We start from the raw sequence: 23,743 nt of genomic DNA, 5'->3' as shown, positions 1-23,743 counted from the left end.
CGGGTACATTATTTAAACTGTTATGTTTATTCATATCATGATCTGATCACCATACTCAATATATCTCATATGCATGGGGGTATTGGGGTAACGATACAAAAGGTTTGCTAGGATAGACCCTCTTTCACTCAAACTCACCCCCCCCCCCAGAACCAAACTCGGCCCCCCCCCCCAATCAAAATCCTGGCTACGGGCCTGTGCAGGATGTATTTTCCTTCACTGGACCAAATTTGGCACAAATACCAAATACATTCAAATTTGAATACTGATGGGGTTGGGGAGTTGTAGTTGCTGGGAGTTATACTTCACGTACAATCAAAGAGCATTCTGAACTCTACCAATGATGGAATTGAGCCACACTTGACACACATAGAACCCCCATGACCAACAGAAAATACTGGAAGGGTTTGGTGGGCATTGACCTTAATTTTTTGAATTGTAGTTCACTTACATCCAGAGAGCACAGTGGACTAAAACAATGATGGATCTAGACCAAACTTGGCACAAATACTCAATATGCTCATATGTGAACACTTGTGGATTTTGGGAAAAAATAGACCTTGACATTTTGAAGTTGTGGTTTCTGGGATTTATAGTTCATCTACAATCAAAGAGCATTCTGAACTCCACCAAAGATATAATTTGGCCAAACTTCCCATACAAAACTCCCATGACTAACAGAAAATACTGTTTTCTGATTATCTTTAGTGCCCTGTCTGGCACCCCCCGGTGACCCCCCCCCCAGGGGTCCCAAACCCCAGGTTGAGAAATGCTAGTTTAGATGGAACTCTTTTCTTGTGATTTGAGTCTATTGATTTGTGACCTAGTCTCTGGAGCAGTAGAAAACAAGATTACTCAGTCTTTAGCATCATAGTCCTTCCGATATTTAAAAATGGTTATCATGTCAACTCTCAGTCTTCTCTTCTATACCCAAGTCCATAAGTCATTCCTTATAGGTCTTCATTCCAGACCTTTGTTCATCTTGACCAACCTTCTTTTGATGTATTTCAACTTGTCAATATCCTTCTTGAACTGAGTGCCCAGTGGACATTGTACATATTTGAGGTAAGACCAAGCCTTAGTCAGGCTTAGTGACAGGCCTACCATATTAATACTGATTAGCTTAGGTTCCAATGAAAAAAATCCAGGAAGGATAGCAGGGGAGCCAACAAAGGGATGGGGAATAAAATAGCAATGGAAAAAAACCCTATTACCTACATCATTTCATGGACAATTCCCTAAAAAATACAGTTATAGTCTTCCTGAGACTCAAACCTTGCCCTCTGGCTATCTATGCACCTTATCCCACAGCAGCAAGAAGAAAAGCTAGACCAAAAAGAACTCTGCATAACTTCTATGTTTTTTCATTGACCTGGCAGATATCTTTTTATATATTTTCATAGTCAAGAAAGCCACTGCTTGATTATCTCATTTCATCAATTTTGAACATTTAAAAAATGGAACGAAAAAAGAAAGAGTAAAAAAAATCTTTTCTTTTCTAGGTCACTGTTTCATCTCCATTTGATACCAGAGGCTGACTTGTCTCTTGCCATTTTCTGGGCAACTCATCAACTCGCTTAGTACTGTTTTACTTGCAGCTGCTCGAGATGGATGGGACTGAAAAAGGGAAATGAAAGGTTAACTTTGAATTGCGGCTTGAAAACAGCATCCATTCTGAGAAGCTTAGGAAATTGGTTTTCTGTTTCTGTTTCTGAGGAATTCCAGGTCAAGGCAGGGACTGAGATGCTACATTCAAAGGCACATAATATAGGAATTTTTACTTTTCACAAGCAAGGCTTGTTATATACCTGGAAAAATGAATGAATTTTCCTTTGGTCTAGGCCTAGAAATTTGAATGCGAATGTACTCCATCCAGCTTTGTAACAGCAATTTCTCAAGTGCAGTTGTTTGTCTTGACAGCTCTTAGAGTCTTTCCCCAAAAGAGGGTCCAAAATGAACATGCACACATCTACCAAAGAACTAGTATAAAAGTAATAAGGATGCAAGGGGCTTGGTGCAAAATTTCCCATCCTCAACAACATAGGATGGCCCAACACTTCAAGACTCTCAGTCACAAGACAGCCATTCATTATGAAGTGTTGCCAGATTTCAGCAAAGTAGGATAAAACTTTGTATTCTCAATTTTTGTTTGTGCAAAAACAAAACAAAACAAAACAGGTCCCTCCCCCAACCTTCTTTGCATCTTCTTTATGTCATTTTTGTGTGTCTTTTAAATAATAATAATAGTAATAGTAATAATAATAATAATAATAATAATAATAATAATAATCTCTACAACTCCCAGAAATCCCAGCCAGTTTACCAGCAGTTAGGCTTTCTGAGAATTGAAGGTCAAAACATCTGGGGACCCACAGGTTGAGAACCACTGTTCTATTGCATTTTTCATTCTGTTTCCAGAATTAGAAGCCCCATATACTGAGCCATGATATTGTGATACATGGAATATAAGTACATATCAATCACTGCCTAATCTGTGCCTCTGGATACATTGGATTGCAAGTACCATCGCCCTCATTGAAAGGGTATAGGGGCGGGGGCTGATCATAGGTCTGCAGGGCATTTGCTTGGGAAAGATATAGAATACAGGGTTCTGGTTGGCTGTGTGATTGCTTGGTACTAACTGTGAGAGCTATTCATTAGTGGAACTCTCTGCCCCGGAGTGTGGTGGAGGCTCCTTCTTTGGAGGTTTTGAAAAGAGGCTGGATGGGCATCTGTTGGGGGTTCTTTGAATATGATTTTCCTGCTTCCTGGCAGCGGGTTTGACAGGATGGCCCACAAGGTCTCTTCCAACTCTATGATTCTGTGATAGCAGCTTCAGCACAGCAGGTTAGTCACCAGCTGCAATAAATCTTTCCAACTGAAAGATTGACACTTCAAAGCCGGGTCAGGGGGAGCTCCGGACCTTCAGCCCAGCTCCCAGCCCACCTAGCGGATTGAAAACAGCAACAGGAGTAAATAAATTAAAACCACATTAAGCAGAGAGGTGTTTTAGGCATGATGTTTCAATCAGAAAAAGGAGGAATGTTTGTGAACAAAGAAAGCCTTTAGGCAAGGAGATGGAGCAATAGCACCCCTTGTGGCCGGAACCGAGCACAACCTCCAAAGATGCCAGAAAAATGGGAAACTCATATATAAATACCTTTATCTGTTGTCTGTATTGTCATGGTATAATTGTCATTGAATGTTTGCCATATATGTGTTCTGTAATGTGCCCTGAGTCCCCTTGGGGGTGAGAAGGGTGGAATATAAATACTGGAAATAAATAAATAAAGTATAGCATTATACTTTATTAGAATGGTTTGGGACCAGCCTACCTTCGTGACCACATTTCCTTCTACGAACCTACATAATCCCTTTGATCTTCTGGAGCGGCCCTTCTCGCACCCCCACCCCCATTGTAAGTGTGACTTGTGGGGACGAGGGAGAGGGCCTTCTCTATGGTGGCTCCTCAGCTCTGGAGTTTGCTCCCCGGAGAAATGAGGCAAGCACCCATCCTGGCAGACTTCAGGAAGAGCCTAAAAACATGGCTGTTCCAGTGTGCCTTCAATGAATGAACAATAATCCCTGACCTTGACTAAACCACACATAAAAATTCCTTTGAATGCACTTTATTTCACCCTCTAGTGCAACTAAACCCCATTGTTTCATCCCACTTGAACCTCCTTCTAGATACACTACATTACTTATCTCACCTAGAGTTTTTAAACATTTTAATCTTTGCAACCGGCCTTGCCCATTGTGTTCTATTATTGTGATTTTATATTGCATTGTGTGCCTATTTTGTACTGTTTATTATTATTATTATTATTATTATTATTATTATTATATTTTATTGATGTATTATTTTATGTTGTATATTTGCTTTGTTGTGATTTTTGGGTTTGGCATTGTGTAAGCTGCCCCGAGTTCACTTGGGGAGATGGTGGTGGGGTATAAATAAAGTTTTATTATTATATTACACGCGTTACTGTGGCCAACCTTCCCTCCCTTTTTCTCTCCTCCTTTCTTTCTCTCCTTCCCTTTTTTCTTTCCTTCTCTCCTCCTTTCCTTCTCTTCCTCTTCCCTTCCTTCCCCCTTTTCTTTTCCTTCTGCTTTCTCCCCTTTCTTCCTTTTCTGCCTATTCTTGGACTGCAACACCCAGCAGTCCTCCTGATCCATCTACCTACCTATCTATATCGATTTATCTGGAGGATTGCTGGGAGTTGCAGTCCAGGAATAGGAAATGGGAAATATGCAGGGATTTGGATGCTCTCAAAGAAATCCAAGGAGAAGAAAGCTTGCCACTTAGAAGCAGTGCATTTGGATCATCCTCCTCTCCTAAAGTTCCTGGTCTAGGGGCTGCTGGGAGCTGTACTCCGGAAGAGAGTGTGGATATGCTATTGTGTGATTTGTTTGCCAGGGAGAGTCATTTTTGCACATGCTTTGTAGCATCTTTTAGCTTTTTTTTGGATTTTTAAGTCCCTTCTGCTGTGTTTTTCAGTGTTTTTATGAGTGATGGTCACTCGTTGGCCTGATAGGTGTATTGTGTCCAAATTTCCTGTCAATTCGTCCAGTGGTTTTTGAGTTATCCAGTGGTCCACACTCTTGTTACATCCCGTATAGACTACTGCAACGCACTCTATGTGGGGTTGCCCTTGAAGACTGTTCGGAAACTCCAACTGGTCCAGCGAGCAGCAGCCAGATTGCTTACCGGAGCGACATACAGGGAGCATACCACCCCCCTGCTGTGACAGCTCCACTGGCTGCCGGTTAAATTCCAAGCACAATTCTAGGTGCTGGTTATGGTTCCGGTCCAGCGTATCTGTCCGAACGTATCTCTCTCTATGTCCCACCCCGGAATTTGAGGTCATCTGGGGAGGCCCTGCTCTCGACCCCACTGCTATCACAAGTGAGGCTGGTGGGGACGAGGAGCAGGGCCTTCTCAGTGGTGGCCCCTCACCTGTGGAACTCACTCTCGGGGGAAATTAGGGCATCAACATCCCTCCTCTCCTTCAGGAGGAAGGTAAAGATGTGGTTGTGGGACCAGGCCTTCGGGCAATCTGACAATTAGACATGGACAGCCAGATGGATGGGACTGAAAGGACTGACAATTGTGGAATTGGAATTTTGAACTATGAGATTGCGAAACGCTGACCATCAATGAGGTTTGTATTGGTTTTTATTGCTTTTATTGGTTTTATGGTTGTCTCTGCCTATACTAATTACTGTTTTCTGTTAACTGTTGTTATTGCCAGAATGCTGTTTTGTTAACTGATGTTATTGTCTTTTGCTATATGTGATGCGGGCATCGAATTGTGCCTTGCTTTTGTAAGCCGCCCTGAGTCCCCCACACCACCCCCACCCCATCCCGGGGTGAGAAGGTTGGGGTAGAAGCAACCAAAATAAAATAAAATAATAATAATTATGTTAATCCCACAAACAAACACTACATTTTTATTTATATAGATTATTATTATAGTATCCATGGGGTTCTAGGACCCCAATGATCCTAACATCTATGGGTGCTCAAGCCCTGTTATATACACAGTGGAGTATTAAAATGGTATTCTTTACATAAAATGGCAAAAGCAGGCTTTACTTTTCAGATTCTTTCTGGGATTATTTGGAATGGGTAGATCAGGCCTGGGCAAACTTGGGCCCTCCAGGTGTTTTGGACTTCAACTCCCACCATTCCTAACAGCCTCAGGCCCTTTCCTTTCAGCTTAAGCGGCTGAGGGGGAAAAGGAAGGGGCCTGAGGCTGTTAGGAATGGTGGGAGTTGAAGTCCAAAACACCTGGAGAGCCCAAGTTGCTCAAGCCTGGGGTAGATAGATGCAGAATCCATGGATAGGGAGGCCAAAGGTAGCCTCAAACCTACTAAGGTAAAGCTGAATGCAGAAAGAGAAAGGTGTGGAACCGAAGAGCAAACCAAGGTGGTCCTTGTCTTGGACCAGATCAAGCACTTTGGGATTTAGTGCATGGCTGGGCTGCATCTCAGTGGTGGGAAGCTCTGAGTAGGTCATAAGCACCCTGCCCAGCCAAGGCCATTGCTCTGGCCATCTTCCATGCCAACTCGGCCTGAGAGTCCAGCTGCTATTGCTGATAAACCATCACAGAAGCTTATTCAGCGTTGCTTTTTTCCTATTTTTTCCCCCCTTGGCCTCGCAGATTTCACCAGGAAAGGAGGGGAGGGAGATACAATGGCTGGCGCTGCAGATTAGACTCCCCCTCTCCTCCCCTCCCCTTCCCTCCCTCCCTCCCTCCTCCCGAGACCTCGCTGGGCTTTGACGTCACGTGGGCTCCTTCCCCGTTGCCATGGCAGCGCCATTCCCCAAGCCGGCTCCCCCCCCCCTTCCTTTTCCCCACAATGGTCCAGCCGGCAGCATCAGGAGCATCCTCTCCAGCGCCGCCACCAAGCGAGGCCCAATGGTCTCCAGATTGTAAAAGAGGGTGATTCAGCAGGACACCTTCCCTTCCTTCCTTCCAGCCGTCCCTCCTGCTTCTTTCTCCTCCTCTTCCTCTTCTCTTTCTCCATCTCTCCCTTTCTTTCTGTGACTGATATTACGCACCAGTTTGAAGTCCATTGCTTCGTTTGCCTCCATCTCCAAAAAGAATAAGCTTTGGCACCAAATCCCTCCTTCACTTGCAAACCCCCCTCTCCCCACACACATCCCTTCCTATAGTTGACCATCACCAGATTCCCTATACACTCCCCTTTCTCCTTTCGTCGTTATACCTCTCCTCTCTCTTTGCAGATTCTTTTTCTCCCCTCTCTCTAATTTCCCCTCTCTCCTTTCCATCACCTGTTCGTCTCTCTCTCTCTCAATCTCCCTCTCTCCTTTCCATCTCCTGTTTTCCTCTCTCTCACTTAAAACCCTTTCTCCCCACATCAGACTCCCTATACACCCCTTTTTCTCCTTTCGCCTTTATCTGTACCTCTCTCTCTGCAGATCCCCATTTCTCCCCCCTCTCTTTCCTTTCTATCCCCTTTTCTCCCCTCTCTCAGTCCCCTTCTCTCCTTTCCATCTCCTGTTCTCCATTCTCTCTAAACCCTCCTCTTTCCTTCCTATCCCCTGCTCTCCTCTCTCTCAATCCTCCTCTCTCCTGTTCTCCTCTCTCTCACTTACAACCCCCTCCCCCCCCCACACACACACCTTCCTATAGTTGACCATCACCATACACCCCCTTTTCTCCTTTCGCCTTTCTCTCTATCTCTCTCTCAACAGATCCCCTTTTCTTCCCCCTCTCTCTCAATAGGGGGGTCATTTCCATCCCTGTTCTGCCCTGTCTCTCAATCCCCCCCTCTTCTTTCTATCCCCTTTCCTCCATTCTCTCTCAATCCCCCTCTCCTTTCCATCTCCTGTTCTCCATTCTCTTTAAATCCTCCTCTTTCCTTTCCATCCCCTTTTCTCCTCTCTCTCTCTCAATCCCCCTCTCTCCTTTCCACCTCCTGTTCTCTCTCTCACTTACAACCCCCTCTCCTCCCCAATACATATACCTTCCTATAGTTGACCATCACCAGACTCCCTATACACCTCCTTTTCTCCTTTCGCCTTTCTCTATACCTCTCTCTACAGACCCCCATTTCTCCCCTCTCTAATTCCCCCTCTCTCCTTTCCATCCCCTGTTCTTCCCTGTCTCTCAATCCTCCTCTCTCCTTTCCATCTCCTGTTCTCCATTCTCTAAATCCTCCTCTTTCCTTTTCTCCTCTCTCTCTCTCTCTCAATCCCCCTCTCTCCTTTCCATCCCCTTCTTCCAGCCCTCCAAGCTACCCATTTCCCTTCTCTCCCTCCCCAGTAAGAATGGGGCGCTTTCCAGAGACCCCTTGACGTCGCCACAAGGAGGGCCAAACCAAGACCCCGGCAAGAGGCGGGTCTGGAGCGCAGGCACTGGAATGGTAGGTGGTGGATGTGGGAAGAGATGGGGAAGGGGGGGGGGGCTGCTGGGGCTTTGAGACCCCCCTCCTTTCCCTTCCCTTCGTCTTTGTGAGAGGAGGCGGGCTGATGAATATTGATTGCTGTTAAAAATAATCGAGGGGAGGGGGAGGAGGGAGAGCGCGCGCGTGCGTGAGTGGAGGAGGGAGAGAGAGAGAAAGAGAGAGATAGAGAGAGAGAGGCAGGTTAATGAAGTAAACTGCTAAGAGAAGCAGCAGGGAGGCGAGAGCTGGACCGCAGGCCACCGGGAAGGCAGCATCCTTTTGGGCCGGTGTCGGGGTTAGTAGCCGCGGCTTGTTTGCATCTCTCTTTTGGGTCGGGTTTGGGATGCGATAGGATCTGCATTGGCTTCCCGGAGGAGGGTGGAGGGGGATGTAAACACAGGGCTCCTTCTGCTGTATCTTGTGCTTCTCTCTGTGCGCGCCCCCCTCCCTCTCCTGTCCTTTGAAAAGGAACCATGACTCTCATTATTTCATGTTTATTTGTTTTTCAATCGGGGAAGCATGGGCCAAGGGATGGGATCTGTTTGCAAGGGGGGGTTGGGTTGTGGATCACATCATAACAAAGATGGCAAGGTAACCATAATAATTAAGGTATTGTCGCTTTCATGGCTGGAATCACTGGGTTGTTTTCTGTCTTTTGGGCTGTATCCCTTCTTAGTATTATCTTAGTAAATGTCTTAGTATTATCTTAGTAATTATTATTTTAGTAATTGTAACAATTATCTTAGTAACAATTATCTTAGTAATTGTTGAAGGCTTGCATGGCTGGAATCACAGGGTTGTTTTCAGTTTTCCAGGCTGTATGGCCATGTTCCAGAAGCATCTTCTCCTGACATTTCACCTGCATCTATGACAGGCATCCTCAGAGGTTGTGAGACCTCACAACCTCCAAGGATGCCTGTCATAGATGCAGGCAAAACGTCAGAAGAGAATGCTTCTGGAACATGGTCATACAGCCTGGAAAACACACAACAAAACATAATAATTAATGTTTTTCTCTCTAAAAAAATCACTTTTCCTTCCCTGATTCTCATACCTTATTCTCTGTTTCCTCTACTCTCTCCCTCTTGAAAAGGAATCCAAAGTGTATCTCCCTCCAAAACTCTCTTGGTGGGATATTTCTCCCTCCCTGCATGAGATAAAGGTGAGGGTCCAGAGGTGAAAACAAGGGGATGGAAAATCCAAGTGGTTTTATTTTTGTCACCAGGAAGTCCTTTCTGAACATAAACATCCCACTGGCTTGCATAACAATTCTATGTACGCAAAGTGGATAAGAGATCCATCTTTCTTTTGAAGGTAGACCTAAAATTTAGGACAAGCATGAAGTGGGGGCGGGTGAGTGGGTGGGTAGCCGGTTGTGCCATGTAAAGGGACATTCTCCAATTGCATCTAAAGACTGCAGCAAAAGCAATGGAGCTTTTACCGGAATAGCCTTTTCGACAGCCCCGGCTTTTACAATTTGTTCGGATAGCATTTTTCTCCTTTCTGCAATGCGGGCCCTGTTAAAAGATACAAAGAGTTTGCATGGCTGTCTCTTGGAGGTCATAATTCAGTGGATCGGTCTAATGAGAGGGTTTGCATTTGTGTGCATGCTTTATTATTTTTTTATTATTTTCTTATCCTCAGTGGCCATAGGCTTGTTTACATGGGTGCCTTTTGCTGCAGAGCCTCACCGTTGCTTCTCCAATGCAGTTTTCCCATCTTCTCATCCGGCTCTCTGGGTGATTTCTTTTTCTGGTGTCTTGCAAAAAAGATGGCTCATCCATGCATGCATACACAGAACCTGGTCTCTTCTGTTTTGGTTTTTTCCTCCTCAAGGAGAGGAAAATGAAGATGGCCAAGGAAAGAAATAAAAGGGGTGGATGATAACATCGCTGTTTTGATTATACGGGTCTGCTGATCTTCTCATGCAAGGCCAATAAAGATGGGGGCATGAGAGAGAGAGAGAGAGAGAGAGAGAGAGAGAGAGAGAACTGCTGACAGGGAAGATAGACAGTGATTGTGTTGAGCTGAACCACATGCAAGCAGGCTTGCTTCCAATGACAGGAGAATGAAGAAGGAAGGAAATGATTTTAGGGCACGTTGGAAGCAGTTGGAGACGGAAGAATCCATGGTGTGTGTTCGAGTTTGACAGTTCTTTCCCTCCATAGGGCTCCTTCCCCTTGTTGTATTTCCAGTTTTGCCCCATCAGGTACCATCCATAGAGCTGCTGGATTAAAATTTCAAAACAAAGGAATGCAAAGGAGAGCTGCTGATGTGAAGCGAGGGGCTGTCCCCTTAGGATAAGACGTGCCAATAATAAAGCAGGACACATCTGACAACCCTAAATTATACTTGCTCATTTTTTTCTGGTGTAGAGTGCTTGGTTGTTCTCGTCCTCCCCCAACCCCCTCCCACCGTTATTGTTAAATGAATGACAGAGGTGGTGTGATATGAGCTATTCAATCAAAAGCCGGCCCCCTTCCCTCCCCTTTTCCCAGATGGACTCTTATTCTACCTCACCATTTCAGAGCATGTAATATTTTTGCAAATGTCCTGTTTGTTGTGGTGGAACACAGCAGGGTGGCTTTGCAATGCTGGTCTGATTTAGGAGAGGAAAAATGAGGGAATCTTTTAGAATGGAAATACCAGCTACCTCTGGCTAGTCCTGCGTAGATGATAGCTGTGTAACCTAGTTGTCTCTCTTGTGGCTTGAGAGATGTGTGCATGTTTATTGGATCTGGGAGAAGCTGTTTATGAGTACTTCCCAGCAAGGATGAGTGTTCAGATATGTTTGTGTTTTGCTGGCTTCCTAGCATAGGGGTCAATAACTGGAAGGCAAAATTGTTGCTGAAGACACTGCAAATTCATGCTCAGAGTTGGAAGTGTTCTGTGTATGTGGAGAAGGGGGCGTTGGAGCAACATCAAAGGTTCTAGGCATTTTTGGGTTTTGTTATGGCTACCTTGCCGCCGCCCCCCCCCCCCACACACACACATACGAAGAATCATAGAATCATAGAATCAAAGAGTTGGAAGAGACCTCATGGGCCATCCAGTCCAACCCCCTGCCAAGAAGCAGGAATACTGCATTCAAATCACCCCTGACAGATGGCCATCCAGCCTCTGCTTAAAAGCTTCCAAAGAAGGAGCCTCCACCACACTCCGGGGCAAAGAGTTCCACTGCTGAATGGCTCTCACAGTCAGGAAGTTCTTCCTCATGTTCAGATGGAATCTTCTTTCTTGTAGTTTGAAGCCATTGTTCCACGTCCTAGTCTCCAATGAAGCAGAAAACAAGCTTGCTCCCTCCTCCCCGTGGCTTCCTCTCACATATTTATACATGGCTATCATATCTCCTCTCAGCCTTCTCTTCTTCAGGCTAAACATGCCCAGCTCCTTAAGCCGCTCCTCATAGGGCTTGTTCTCGAAACCCTTGATCATTTTAGTCGCCCTCCTCTGGACACATTCCAGCTTGTCAATATCTCTCTTGAATTGTGGTGCCCAGAATTGGACACAATATTCCAGGTGTGGTCTAACCAGAGCAGAATAGAGGGGTAGCATTACTTCCCTAGATCTAGACACTATGCTCCTATTAATGCAGGCCAAAATCCCATTGGCTTTTTTTGCCGCCACATCACATTTTTGGCTCATGTTTAACTTGTTGTCCACGAAGAGATTGTACATATATAGTTCCTTCAAAGTAGCATACTGTTTGATGGACCACAAAGGGCCAAAGAGAAGCCAAAGAGAAACAGCCATAGCATAGCAAAGAATACCAAGGCTGACCTACTATAAAGCACCATGAGCAATCTCTTCAGGTGACATTTTCTGGAGGGCAGCAATGCCAGCCTCCTGACTGTTAGTTCTCGACTCAAAAGATTTTGTATATATATTTTTTCTAGCATGTTCTGTATCTAAAGATCTCAGGGCAGTAGGGGGGAAAACACAGCATGATCAGATTGAAACAGTATAAATAATAAAATTCCACCAAAGGGCTAAAAAACATTAAACCATGTAACAAGCTTTAAAAAAGAGACTAGAACCCATTAAAATACTTTTAAACAATTCAAAACCATGCCACTGTACAGATCGGTATAAAATAGAGGTAGGCAGGAGGGCAGATTTTGACTGATCATTGGAAAGAGCATCTTGATGCTAAGGATGGGTCAAAAATTGAGCCAATTACATAAAAAGAAGTGGGATCACTTTCTCTTGATGACTTCAAAAACCTGCTCCGGGCACTCTAGTTGGATATCCGGCATTGAGCAGAGGGTTTGGACTAGATAGCCCATGTAGGCCCTGCTATCTCTGATATTCAAGCTAGGTTTCCAAAACTTTTGTAAACAACATTTTTTGACCTGACATAAAAATTATAGCAATGTGAGTGCCTAGTGTTCCTCCAAGGGAAGGTTATTCCATAACAGGGGAGCCATGTCAGAGAAGGCCCAGATCTCCTACGTTTGCCTGTATGTAAACTAGCATGATATCTCAAGTACACTAGGAAACACTATGCCACCACCAGTGTACAAGTATGATTGAACTGCTGATCTGGTTAGTGTCTATAAATGCACTTGGGAATGGAGGGGATCTTGTATTTTGTCTCAGGAAGCAAAATGTCTTGAACTGTTCCTGATAGATGCATGAGCCATAGTGTATTGACAAGATATATTAACCCAAGGATCTTTGAGGTCAAATGCATACTCAGCCTAAAAATGGTGTACATGGTTTTGCTATTATATCTCCGAAACTTGTGGGGAGGAAATGAGATAAAATATTTGCTTTGAGCAACATAGGGAAAGAATGGGATATAAATGTGACACTTAATAAAATAGGCACCATACTGTAAAGCCCTTTACATCGCTGTCAATGTCCTGATTGGTGGCAGCTGCAAGCTACCCTTCAGGTTGTGTTCCAGACTTTAAAAGAGCTGTCCAGGGTAATAAAGTGTATTCCAAGAACAAGTTCAGAACCATGGATAGCTGCTTTAAAATCTGTAATAAAATTTTGAGTAGAATTACTGAACCTCTGAGATTGCAGCCACTCAAAACTGTTGACAGTATCCCGTGGTCTGTTGGTGTAGGAGGGATTATAGCTTAGTGGGAGAGTTCATACACAGCCCAAGGCCATTTGTCTACTGCTGGATCTTTTTTACAGACAACAGTGCTCTTCCTGTTAAAAAAAATCACAATGCTAGGGAAGACCTTGGAAAACTGGTCATTTGGAGGAGACCAGTGGTTCTGAAATGGAGTAGACAGTGCTCAAGTTATATTGACCAGTGGCTGAGTTCAATATAAGATACCTTCTTGTTTACAATCAATGGAAATACGTTCCACTATGTTTAGTAGAGCTTCCTCCACATAAGTATGAGTGTAGTACAATCCAAGCATTGACTGACTTCAATGCTACTTGTTATTGTTGCTAGTTGCCCCCAGGTCAGCAATGGCTTTGAGGCAACTGAGTTATGGCAACCCTATCTTATTTTAAAACAACTACCTTGCCAAAAATTCTTCAGAGGAGTTTTGTTTCTTCTTTTCTCTAAAGCATGGCTAAGTAGGGTTTTGAACCCTGATCTCCAACACTGAAATCACTATACCATGCTAGCTCAGTATTGATGATAATTTAATCTCAGGTTAAGTGTGTGTCACATTGCAATTTAAGAATAAAATACCAAATAATGGTTGAGTAACCTTTATCTGGTTTTCAGAAATCCAAAAAATGCCAAAAAACCCCCACATGGTGAAACCTTTATTTGTGATAGTTAAATGTATAAAAACCTCATGAACAAAATTATTAAAAATATTGTGTATAAAATTACCTTAAGGCTATCTGTATTAGGCTGCATGAAAGAAATTAATTTCATGTTTAGGCTTGGGTCTTATTTTCAAGATATATACAGTTATTTTAAAATCTGAAAAAAAAATCCAAGATGCAGAATATATCTAGTTCTGAGCATTTATGATAAGGAATACTCAACCTGTATATTTGGAATGAAAATAAGCTCTTTTTGAAAAAAGTCAAACTTACTTTAGATACTAAGTTTGGCTATCCATTTAGCAGGTAGGATTTTTTTTTGTGGGCCAGTCACTATTGGACTAGTTTACATCACAGAAGATAAAATGGGGAGGATCATGTGCCTCGGGTGGGAGTTATCCATTATCCAGATGTTGCCAGACTTCTAGCATTCCTCACCATTGACTTTGCTGACTAGCTCTGCTGGAGATTACAGTTCAATAACCTCGAAGAGTCATATAATCTCCACCTTTAGAAGAAAAGATGTGATATAGATATAACATATGAATGAATAGGTGTTAGAGACCAGGATTTGAATGGCTGCTCAGTCATGGAAACCTACTAGTTGGTCTTGGGCAACTCACACTCTCATAGCCTCAGAGGAAGGCAATGCTAAAACCCCACTGAAAAAATCTTGCCAAGAAAACCCTATGATAAGGCCCTCATAAGTCAGAAATGACTTGAGGGCACATAATGACAACATAAATACTCAAAAATGTTAAACCTTCATCTGAAGTTGTATAAATAGATTACATTGATGTGAGTAATGTATATCTGTCTGTCCAACACTCTTCATTGGTTTCTGAAACTATTCTTAACTGCTGTGAGCCTTGGAACATTGGGAGAGAAGCTGATATTTAAAAGACTGCATATTCCTGTAATTTCTTTGCCTTAAAGAAGGCCTGCTATATGTAACATCAATAGAAATTGATGTTTTGATGCCATTCTTGCTGCTTTCTTGAGTCACTGAGGATAACAGGAGGGAAGGAAATATGAACTACTTCACTGAGCCGGAATAACAAGCAATTAGAAATAGGCTCCCTTCCATCTGGGTGCTGGTCTAGTTGAGGCCTCCTTAACCCAAGTAATGAAATGACAGCCCAGACCTTCTGGCATCATCTTCAGAAGTAATTGCCATTGAGCTTCTTTCTCCTTCGTATATTCAGCATTCATACTGGCATGTACACTCTAAAAGCCTTACCAAGCGGCTAGGATTTCATTCTAATCAAGAAAATAAGGCCATCTTTGCTGCAAAGACTACATTTTCCTTTTGCTTACTATAGCAGCATTTACAAAGATGGAGACTTCTGGGAAAACTATTCTTTTAAAGGTACATAAACTCTGTTGTAATGAAGAAACAGTGCTTAATAGTAAGCATAAACATACAGTAACCATTCCAAAGCACAAGACTTTAGAGTGGCTGAGAAAATCCAAAGCTGTTTTTGTAGCCTTTTCAGAAACAGAGGAAAAGCAAAGATGAAGTGGAGGGCAGGAGACGATTTTAATATAATGCCAAGTCCTATTTTTTTTTGCTTTGCTTTTATAAATAGGTTTCTGAGCAAGGCTGACATTTGTCTTTGCAGAACAAAACAATCAGTTTAAATTTGCCTTTCCAGAGCATTTGAAGCATTCATTTCATTATAAATAAGATGGAATATGCATATCACAAATGAGGAACATGTGGTCCTACAGATATTGCACTTTTGGTTGTGCTGGATAAAGCTGATGGGAACTGCAGCCCAGCAATACTTGAGAGATACAAGTTCCACATTTCTGATTTAAGTAACCATGGCAGTGTTTAAAAGGATTACTTTAAGTTCAGTCAGAATTATTACCATACACCAAAGAAAGATGAGATCAAATAAAGAGAAATAGAGGGGTTTATGACTTGTACCCAATTGTGTCATTAGTTTCAGCCTTTGAATTCACCAGTCACTTTGTACTTCATTTTATAGAAACCTTGCTCTTCAGCCATGTTGGCTGGGGTTTCTGGGAGATGAAGTCCAAAACTTCTGGATTATCTGAGGTTGAGAACTAGTGATGCACACCACTGACATATACGATGTGATGCATGGGATTTCCTGGCTCATTGTGGTGTGTTGATCCTTTTTACATAACTCTAGATAGCTTTAGCCTTGAATTTTGTGAGAACAGGTAAAGAATTCATGGCTGTTGATTGTTGGGTTCCTCAAATGATCCTAAGGCAGCCAAGTTTGGCAAAAGGCTCAGAATCTCTGGACATTCCAGATTTTTTCCAAGCTGAATGTTGGTCTTATGAGCTATTTTGCTTTGTCATGTGGCAGTAGGACAAGTTGTACTCCAATAGATAATTGAATACTTTTCTGCAACTAAATTGAATTGAACCCTTTTGTACCACTGAATGTTTCCCTCAGTGGAAATGCTGACTTACCTTTCTCATTAAATTTATGAAAATATTGTGGAGAGCCATGGATAAACACTAGCAACAGAGAAAAACACAACTCTTAAAGAAATCCTGTAAGTGCTATGCATCATTCCAGCTAGAACAGCTGTTTCTCAACCTGGGGGCATCAGAGGGGTCACCGGACCATCAGAAAACACAGTATTTTCTGTTGGTCAAGGGGGTTTAGTGTGTCAAGTTTGGCCCAATTCTATCTTTGATGGAGCTCAGAAAACTCTTTGATTGTACGCGAACTATAAATTCCAGTAATTAAAAATCCCAAAGGTCTATGTCTACTTTCCCCAAACTCAATCAGTGTTCACATTTGGGCATATGGAGTATTAATGCCAAGTTCCACCACTGTTTGAGTCCACAGGGCTCTCTGGATGTAGGTGAACTACAACTCCAAAACTCAAGGTCAATGCCCACCATATCCTGCCAGTATTTTCTCTTGTTCATGGGAGTTATGTGTGCCAAATTTGGTTCAGTTCCATCATTGGTGGAGTTCAGGATGCTCTTTAATTGTAGCTGAACTATAAATCCCAGAAACTACAACTCCCAAATGACAAATGACTCCCCCCAACCCCACTAGTATTCAGATTTGGGTGTATCGGGTATTTGTGCCCAGATTGATCCAGTGAATGAAAATACACCCTGCATATCAGATATTTACATTATGATTCATAACAATAGCAAAAATACAGTTATGAAGTAGCAACAAAAGTAATTTTATGGTCGAGGGTCACCACCACATGAGGAACTGTGTTAAGGGGTCGCGACATTAGAAAGGTTGAGAACCACTGAGCTGGAAGACCTTTCCTTCTAAGTTCAAATGCTTCTTGCTACTCTTTAAAAATTATATTATGCCTGTTTTTGTTGAGAGGCATACTTATTCCAACACTGGAGTGCTAATATAGAGGCATGATGAAAAGTGGACACTGATAACCTTGCCCTGCATGAATTAAGAGATTCTCATTGTAAATCTGTTTGAATTAGCAGCCATCATTACAGTGTGTGGTACTACATCCCAACTATTAACCACACACTATGAGCCAATGTACTATAGTAGTCCATATCTCCACTCAGCTATGGATATTCAATGGGTGATGTTTCAGTCCCAGAAAATCCTGTAATAGGTTCATCTTAGGGTCATCATTAGTTGGAAATGGCTTAGACGCATACAACAACAAGATGAGATAAAGTACAGTCTATTTCCCTATTTTGACTCTCCTACTACTCAACAAATGACTGTGTCCATTCCAGTATAATGAGAGAGGGAGAAAATATGTTCCTCCCCCTTTCTCCACAACATGCATAATTTGATATGCTTCTAACACCTCTGTCTCTCTTCCTGTTTTCTCTCTTTTCTTCCCCTTTACTCTGCTCTTATTCTAAACTCCATGTCTGGAGAGTTTTACAAAGGGGAGTTATCAAGATAAGAAAATGCCTGTGACAGCTACCAAAAATATAGTCTGTATTTTAATGCCCTCTCTGCATCTTAAGGATCTTTAATGTACTTCTATGGCTCTTTTTAGAATTGTTCTGTAGTATGGAAACATTCAATTAATAATGGGTAGACTATTCACCTGTAGTCTGCTCCTGAATTATTTGCTTGATAAATGACACATCTTTATTTAGTTAGGGGAATAAAAATGGATTTCAATAAGATAAAACTGCAGCATTTTCTTTTTCTGATTTAGGACTAACTTTAGGGATTTGATCACTAGCAGGCCAGTACCCTGCCTTAATAGTGTCATAAAATAAATCTCTTCCTGTAGATGAAGGACTGTCACAAGCTGTGAAGTGTTCTAGCAAATCCAATCTTATTCCCAAGTGGATCCTATTGAAACCAACCTTTTAAAGGCACCTTCCTCTCCTTTTCAACCCAAGGATGACCACTATGCTATATTGTCTCTTGTATCGGACTTTTACAATAATTTCATTAGAAAATAAAAAATATATAGAAATTGTAGCATGTTCCTCATAAAGAAAGGCTCAAAGGTTTTTCTATCTGAGAGTGAGTGGGAGAGAGAAAGAAAATGAGCAAGTGAGAGAGAAAGGAATCTCTCTGTCACATAAAAGTAAAAATGCAGCAAGCCAAGCCCATAGAATTCTGCTGCCTGAGGTGGAACAACAAATGGAGCACCATTCAAATTGAGTCCAGGTGCACAGTATCCAAAGCAAACCAAATACAGCAGGCTGAAAATGCCTTCAGCACCTCTGCCTATTAGTACAGGTTAAAAAGCAACAACAAATAAGATAACTGGAGAATTGCTTTTTCATGGCACCTTGATGTGTTAGAGGTTTCCAAATCTACTGTTGGACATTGCCACTACATTTGGCATAATGCCAGGGCTAGTATTCAAACTGATTGACAATGGAATCAGACTTAAACAAAGGAGTTGTGTTTAATGTTTATTTATGTAATATACAATGTATCTTGCATCTATTGGCTAGCCATAGGTGTGAGTCCAATTTGTACCTGTGTGTGTGTGCGCGTGCGCATGCATACACATATACATCCCTTGCACAACAGCCCCATAACCACCATAGTAGGTTGCTTCATGAAATAATAGGATGAAACTTCTGCCCAATAATGGCCACGTGGAAGAGGAAATTTCACCAGATGGGTTTTGCATGATCAGCAACTCCTGCAGAAATTCCATTTTGTAAATGAAGTTGCTTGCTATTATGACAGATGGTCAACTGGGTCAGTATCAGTGGTGGCTTCCATGCCAGAGGGGCAGTGAATCTATTACAAGTTTATTTTACCTTTAAAGGTGTTGGTACTACTTAGGAATGGGATTCAGCACCTTGGAGAGTTCTTTTAATGTCTAAATTCCTTGGAGTGGATTCATTTCCTTGCTGATTTGAGAATCACTAGCCACAATTACTCAGTATACTGATTCTCTACAGCAGAGATGGGAAAGTTGAAGTCTGAGGACCAAATCTTGCCCTCTGACATTCCCTACAAGGCCATAGCTCCTTTCCCATGGCACAAGTGTTTGGTGGTTTCCCAAGCCAGGCAGCTCCAGACTTCAGGATTCTATATGATGCAGCCATGTCAGGATATGTTGTGGTTTTTTTCTTGCATTCTTCCCTGTGTTCTTCTTTATATCATTCGAGGAACATAAGCTTCATTATCCATCTAAACCAGGACAATTTTGTTTCACTGCCAACCTCACACCAGAGGCCTTGGCAGTGGCATTTTCTATCACCTGGCACTTGAATTTCTAAAAAGTAGTGGTGTCAACAACTGCACCCAGGGGTTTATGCATGCAAAGCATGTGCTCTCTTTCTACATTTGGAAATGCTAGTTTTTAGACTACAGTCTCTAGAATTCATGGCCCACAAATGATCCATGCTGGCTATGTGATTTTGGGACCTATAGACCACAACAGTAACTTTGAGTAAACTACTGAAGTACACTTTGCACTTTAAATATAGTCCTTGCTTACACTTTTCCTCATAAAATATTGTTTCTATGGGCCTTTTAATTTATACTTACATGGTGTTTTGACTCTAGGCATTTGTTAAGCGGATGTTGATAGTCTTTCATGATGAGGAGAAGCATTGATGCTGACCTAAAGTAGCCATGACTTGAATGAGTCTCATAAATGCAGAAAAATCTAGAGTAAAACTTTGGATTAGATACTTCATTCCACCTTCTCCTGCAGTGTGCTAAAACCAATGAAATTTCCTCTCTGCCCTGAACCTAGTAAATACTCATTGGCATGCTCAGCCCCATATCCCCAGTGACCCGCATTACAAGGTCATAAAGATTACTGATTTCATAGATGTGGAATGCCTTGGATATTCTAAAATGCCATATAAAAGTTAAATTAGATGAAACATTAATTATTCAGTAAACATACATATTTTCCTTATTTTCACATTTTGTTGATGCCAGCAGAGACTTGCCCCCTCCTCCAATGCAAATAGCATCATGAGAGGAGCAGCTTTTTAGGGAAGGAGTTGTGACTGTGACCAGGAGGAAAATAGTTAGACTTATCCTTATCTTACCTCTTTACTCTACAACTGCTATTATTTAACTATGCTCCAAGTATTTCCAAGACCATAGTTCTTAAAGCTTCATCCTCTAGTTCAGAGGTGTCAAACTTGTGGCCTTCCATATGTTTGAGCCTCCAGGTTCCAGAAGCTTCTCCAATGGTCAGGAATTCTGGGAGCTGAAGTGCAAAACACTTGGAGGGCCACAGGTTTGACACCACTGCTAGATGTTTGGGAGTTCTAGATGTTTGGGATTCCTGAGCATTAGCCAAAATGGCAGGAATGTCTGACAACTGAATTCCAAAACTTCTGAAGGACCATAGTTTGTGAACCATGCCTTTTCCTTGCTGTAGATCATTTAAGGTTCTCTGCATATTTCATCTAACAGTCCCTAGTTTTTGCAGTTTCTATACATTTAACATAGTCTGAAAGACTGTGGGAAGGAAACCACACAAGTTCCCTGTATGTTTGAAACCTATTGAATGTAACAGCAATGAATAAAGGTGCAGGTCAGATAGTCATTATATTAATATCTGAATAAGGGACAGGTATGCCCTAAACATTCATCTTATATATTATATATAAATATATATTAGAAAACCTTTCAGACATGCATTATTATGAGGTTAAATTTGATTTGAATAATTTGGATGATAGGTTAGAACTCTGATTCCCAACCTGTCAGAAGGGCAAGATACTTCTGTGAACCTTGATGGCCTCTGATGCATTTTAGGAAGGAGAATGTAGTCATGACCCAGATGCCTTTGGCAGATTGACTACTTTAAGCCCACTTTGGCAGAATATCAGGTTTTATAATGAACCCAAGCTGGTCTGCAATTCATCAGAATTTCACAGGGCTGTGGAGGTGGCATTGTTCAGATAAGGTCTAGATTACCTAAAATAACATACTAACACTGAACAGTTATTGTTGGGAAGAGGGCTAATTCATTTTTACCCCATCCAGAATGTAGAAAGTTACTTTAAAAGTAACTTGATACAGTTTGACCTCCAAGGCCCCTTCTAAAATTGTCAGTTGCTGTTGTGGGCAACCCTTTATCAAAAGAGTTATTTTAAGCAGGAGTAGGTGTATAGTGATTGGAATATTGATATAAGACTCCAGAGAACAGGATTTGACTCCCCTCCTGGCCATGGAAATCTATGGGGCAAGTCACATTTTCTCAGCCTCAAAGGAAGACAAGACCACCCCCTGCCTAACAAATCTTGCCAAAAAGCCCTGTGTCTGAAGAGTACCATAAGGCTAAAACAATTTGAAGGTGTACATAAAAAAAGACTCATATAACCCTAGCAATATTACTAAACTACAAAACCTCTATCTCACCAACACACACACACACACAATATATATATCATCCTCTTATCCATATTGTAGTTGTTACTATATCTACAGCATAGCAGGAAGGAACTTTGGCAGGAAAAACGAAATGCAAAGATACAAAATGGGGGACGCCTGGCTCGAGAGCAGTACGTGTGAAAAAGATCTTGGAGTCCTCATGGACAACAAGTTAAACATGAGCCAACAATGTGATGTGGCGGCAAAAAAAGCCAACGGGATTTTGGCCTGCATCAATAGGAGCATAGTGACTAGATCTAGGGAAGTAATGCTACCCCTTTACTCTGCTTTGGTTAGACCACACCTGGAATATTGTGTCCAATTCTGGGCACCACAATTCAAGAGAGATATTGACAAGCTGGAATGTGTCCAGAGGAGGGCAACTAAAATGATCAAGGGTCTGGAGAACAAGCCCTATGAAGAGCTGCTTAAGGAGCTGGGCATGTTTAGCCTGAAGAAGAGAAGGCTGAGAGGAGATATGATAGCCATGTATAAATATGTGAGAGGAAGCCACAGGGAGGAGGAGGGAGCAAGCTTGTTTTCTGCTTCCTTGAAGACTAGGACACGGAACAATGACTTTAAACTACAAGAGAGGAGATTCCATCTGAATACGAGGAAGAACTTCCTGACTGTGAGAGCTGTTCAGCAGTGGAACTCTCTGCCTCGGAGTGTTGTGGAGGCTCCTTCTTTGGAAGCTTTTAAACAGAGGCTGGATGGCCATCTGTCAGGGGTGATTTGAATGCAATATTCCTGCTTCTTGGCAGGGGGTTGGACTGGATGGCCCATGAGGTCTCTTCCAACTTTGATTCTATGATTCTATGAACAACATGAAGTACAGAATGAGCCAGCACTTGAACCATGTAATGTTCCCCCTCCACTGTCTAGCAGGTCCATACCTACACAACTATAAAAATAATCTTGAAAAGTTTGTATTTAATGCTCTAAAAGGATGCAAAACAATCCCTTCTCAGGCTACAATTGTAATGTAACATTATACCTTTTTTGCTGGAAAAAAGGAATCAATTATAATAAATAGCTAATTATTTGCATCTTGCTAGAGGCAAGACTGAGCCTACCACCCTTGTATTTCCCAGCTGTAAAGGCCAGAATTGCTTCCTGATTCTTCAAGGAGAGAAGAGGAAATCTTCATTATGGATACATTTATGCAAGGATGTTCCACAGGGAGCATTTTGTGTTGTCTCTTATGAGCTGAAGCACCCACTCTCTCCCATTTGCTTTTATCTGCATGTGTGGGTTGAGGAACAAGGACAGCTGGGTTGGCGATTTCCAGAAGAAAAAATAAATTTGGTCATAGTGCTGCTGTATACCATTTGCAACTTTTCAGCCTAAGTAACATGGGGGGGGGGGGGTGTGTGATTACAAGAATACATTCAAATATTGATATATACACATACAGTATATATAGTTTTTCACATAACTTGTTGGGCATTTAGTCACACTAGAGATAATATTCCTAAAGTTTATATTTTAATCACATTTTTAAGTAATCAAATCAATAAAAGTCAAACCCACAAATGTGGAAGGCCAACAGTATTTTAAGCATAGTAACAACAGTAATAAGGATAACAATATCAGAGATAGCAAGATGCTGTCAATGCATGCTATAGTTTACAAAGCCCTCTTTGTTTGTGGGCGCAAGATTGTGTGGACTTAACTGTGTGGGGATTGGCTATTGTGCAGGAGAGCTTCATTTAGGGTGAGAGTGGGAATTTGGTGGCCTCCTTATCAGGGTTGCAGTGAATTTTGGTGTTTATGTTATGTCTCAAAGGACCCTTAGTCTCTAAGTTTTGGAACCTATTTCGAGGATAGGATTCAGCACCTTGGATAGCTCTTTTTAAAGTCTCCAATAAAACAGCTTGGATTTGCTGCACCATTGGGAAAATCTACTGGCCTTTAGAACATTTGGGTTCTAATATTATCTGGCCATTCATAAAAGGCAGGATTACAACTCATTATACATTTTTAGAGGGAAATTCTGTGACAGTTTGCTTGGTTATGTAACATCTGGTGCCACACCCAACATGAAGAATAGAAAAAGGGGAGGTGAGACAGAGCAGTATTTGGTTAAGAGTCAAAGATGGGCTTCTGGGAATGAATTTGAAAGTGGTTTGAGTATTAGGCTGTGTCTCTAGAGAACCAGGATTCGAATCCTTGCTTAGCCACTGGGTGACCTTGGGCAAATTAATGTTTTCAGCCTCAGTTGAAGGCACTGGCAAATGTTCTCAGAACAAATCTTGCTAAGA

The 23,743-nt window shown here is 42.1% G+C and overlaps 1 protein-coding gene and 1 long non-coding RNA gene across 7 annotated transcripts in view; both read left to right on the top strand.

Moving 5' to 3' along the window:
* Positions 1–23,743, top strand: part of LOC137097154 (uncharacterized) — a 336,194-nt gene that overhangs the window by 56,797 nt on the left and 255,654 nt on the right. The window lies entirely within an intron of this gene.
* Positions 7,207–23,743, top strand: part of MAPK10 (mitogen-activated protein kinase 10) — a 272,191-nt gene continuing 255,654 nt past the window's right edge. For 3 of the 6 annotated variants that reach the window (XM_067468577.1, XM_067468578.1, XM_067468581.1), the window contains exon 1: positions 8,062–8,212. The gene's annotated coding sequence lies outside the window, so the exon portion shown is untranslated. Of the gene's footprint in view, positions 7,897–8,060; positions 8,213–23,743 lie in introns of those variants that run through there. The other 3 variants (XM_060779279.2, XM_067468579.1, XM_067468580.1) reach the window with 3 other exon arrangements.

This window comes from Anolis sagrei, chromosome 5, assembly GCF_037176765.1.
Source record: "Anolis sagrei isolate rAnoSag1 chromosome 5, rAnoSag1.mat, whole genome shotgun sequence".
Lineage (NCBI taxonomy): Eukaryota > Metazoa > Chordata > Lepidosauria > Squamata > Dactyloidae > Anolis > Anolis sagrei.
Note: the sequence above shows the minus strand (reverse complement) of the source record. Positions and strands in the feature narration are given on the sequence as shown.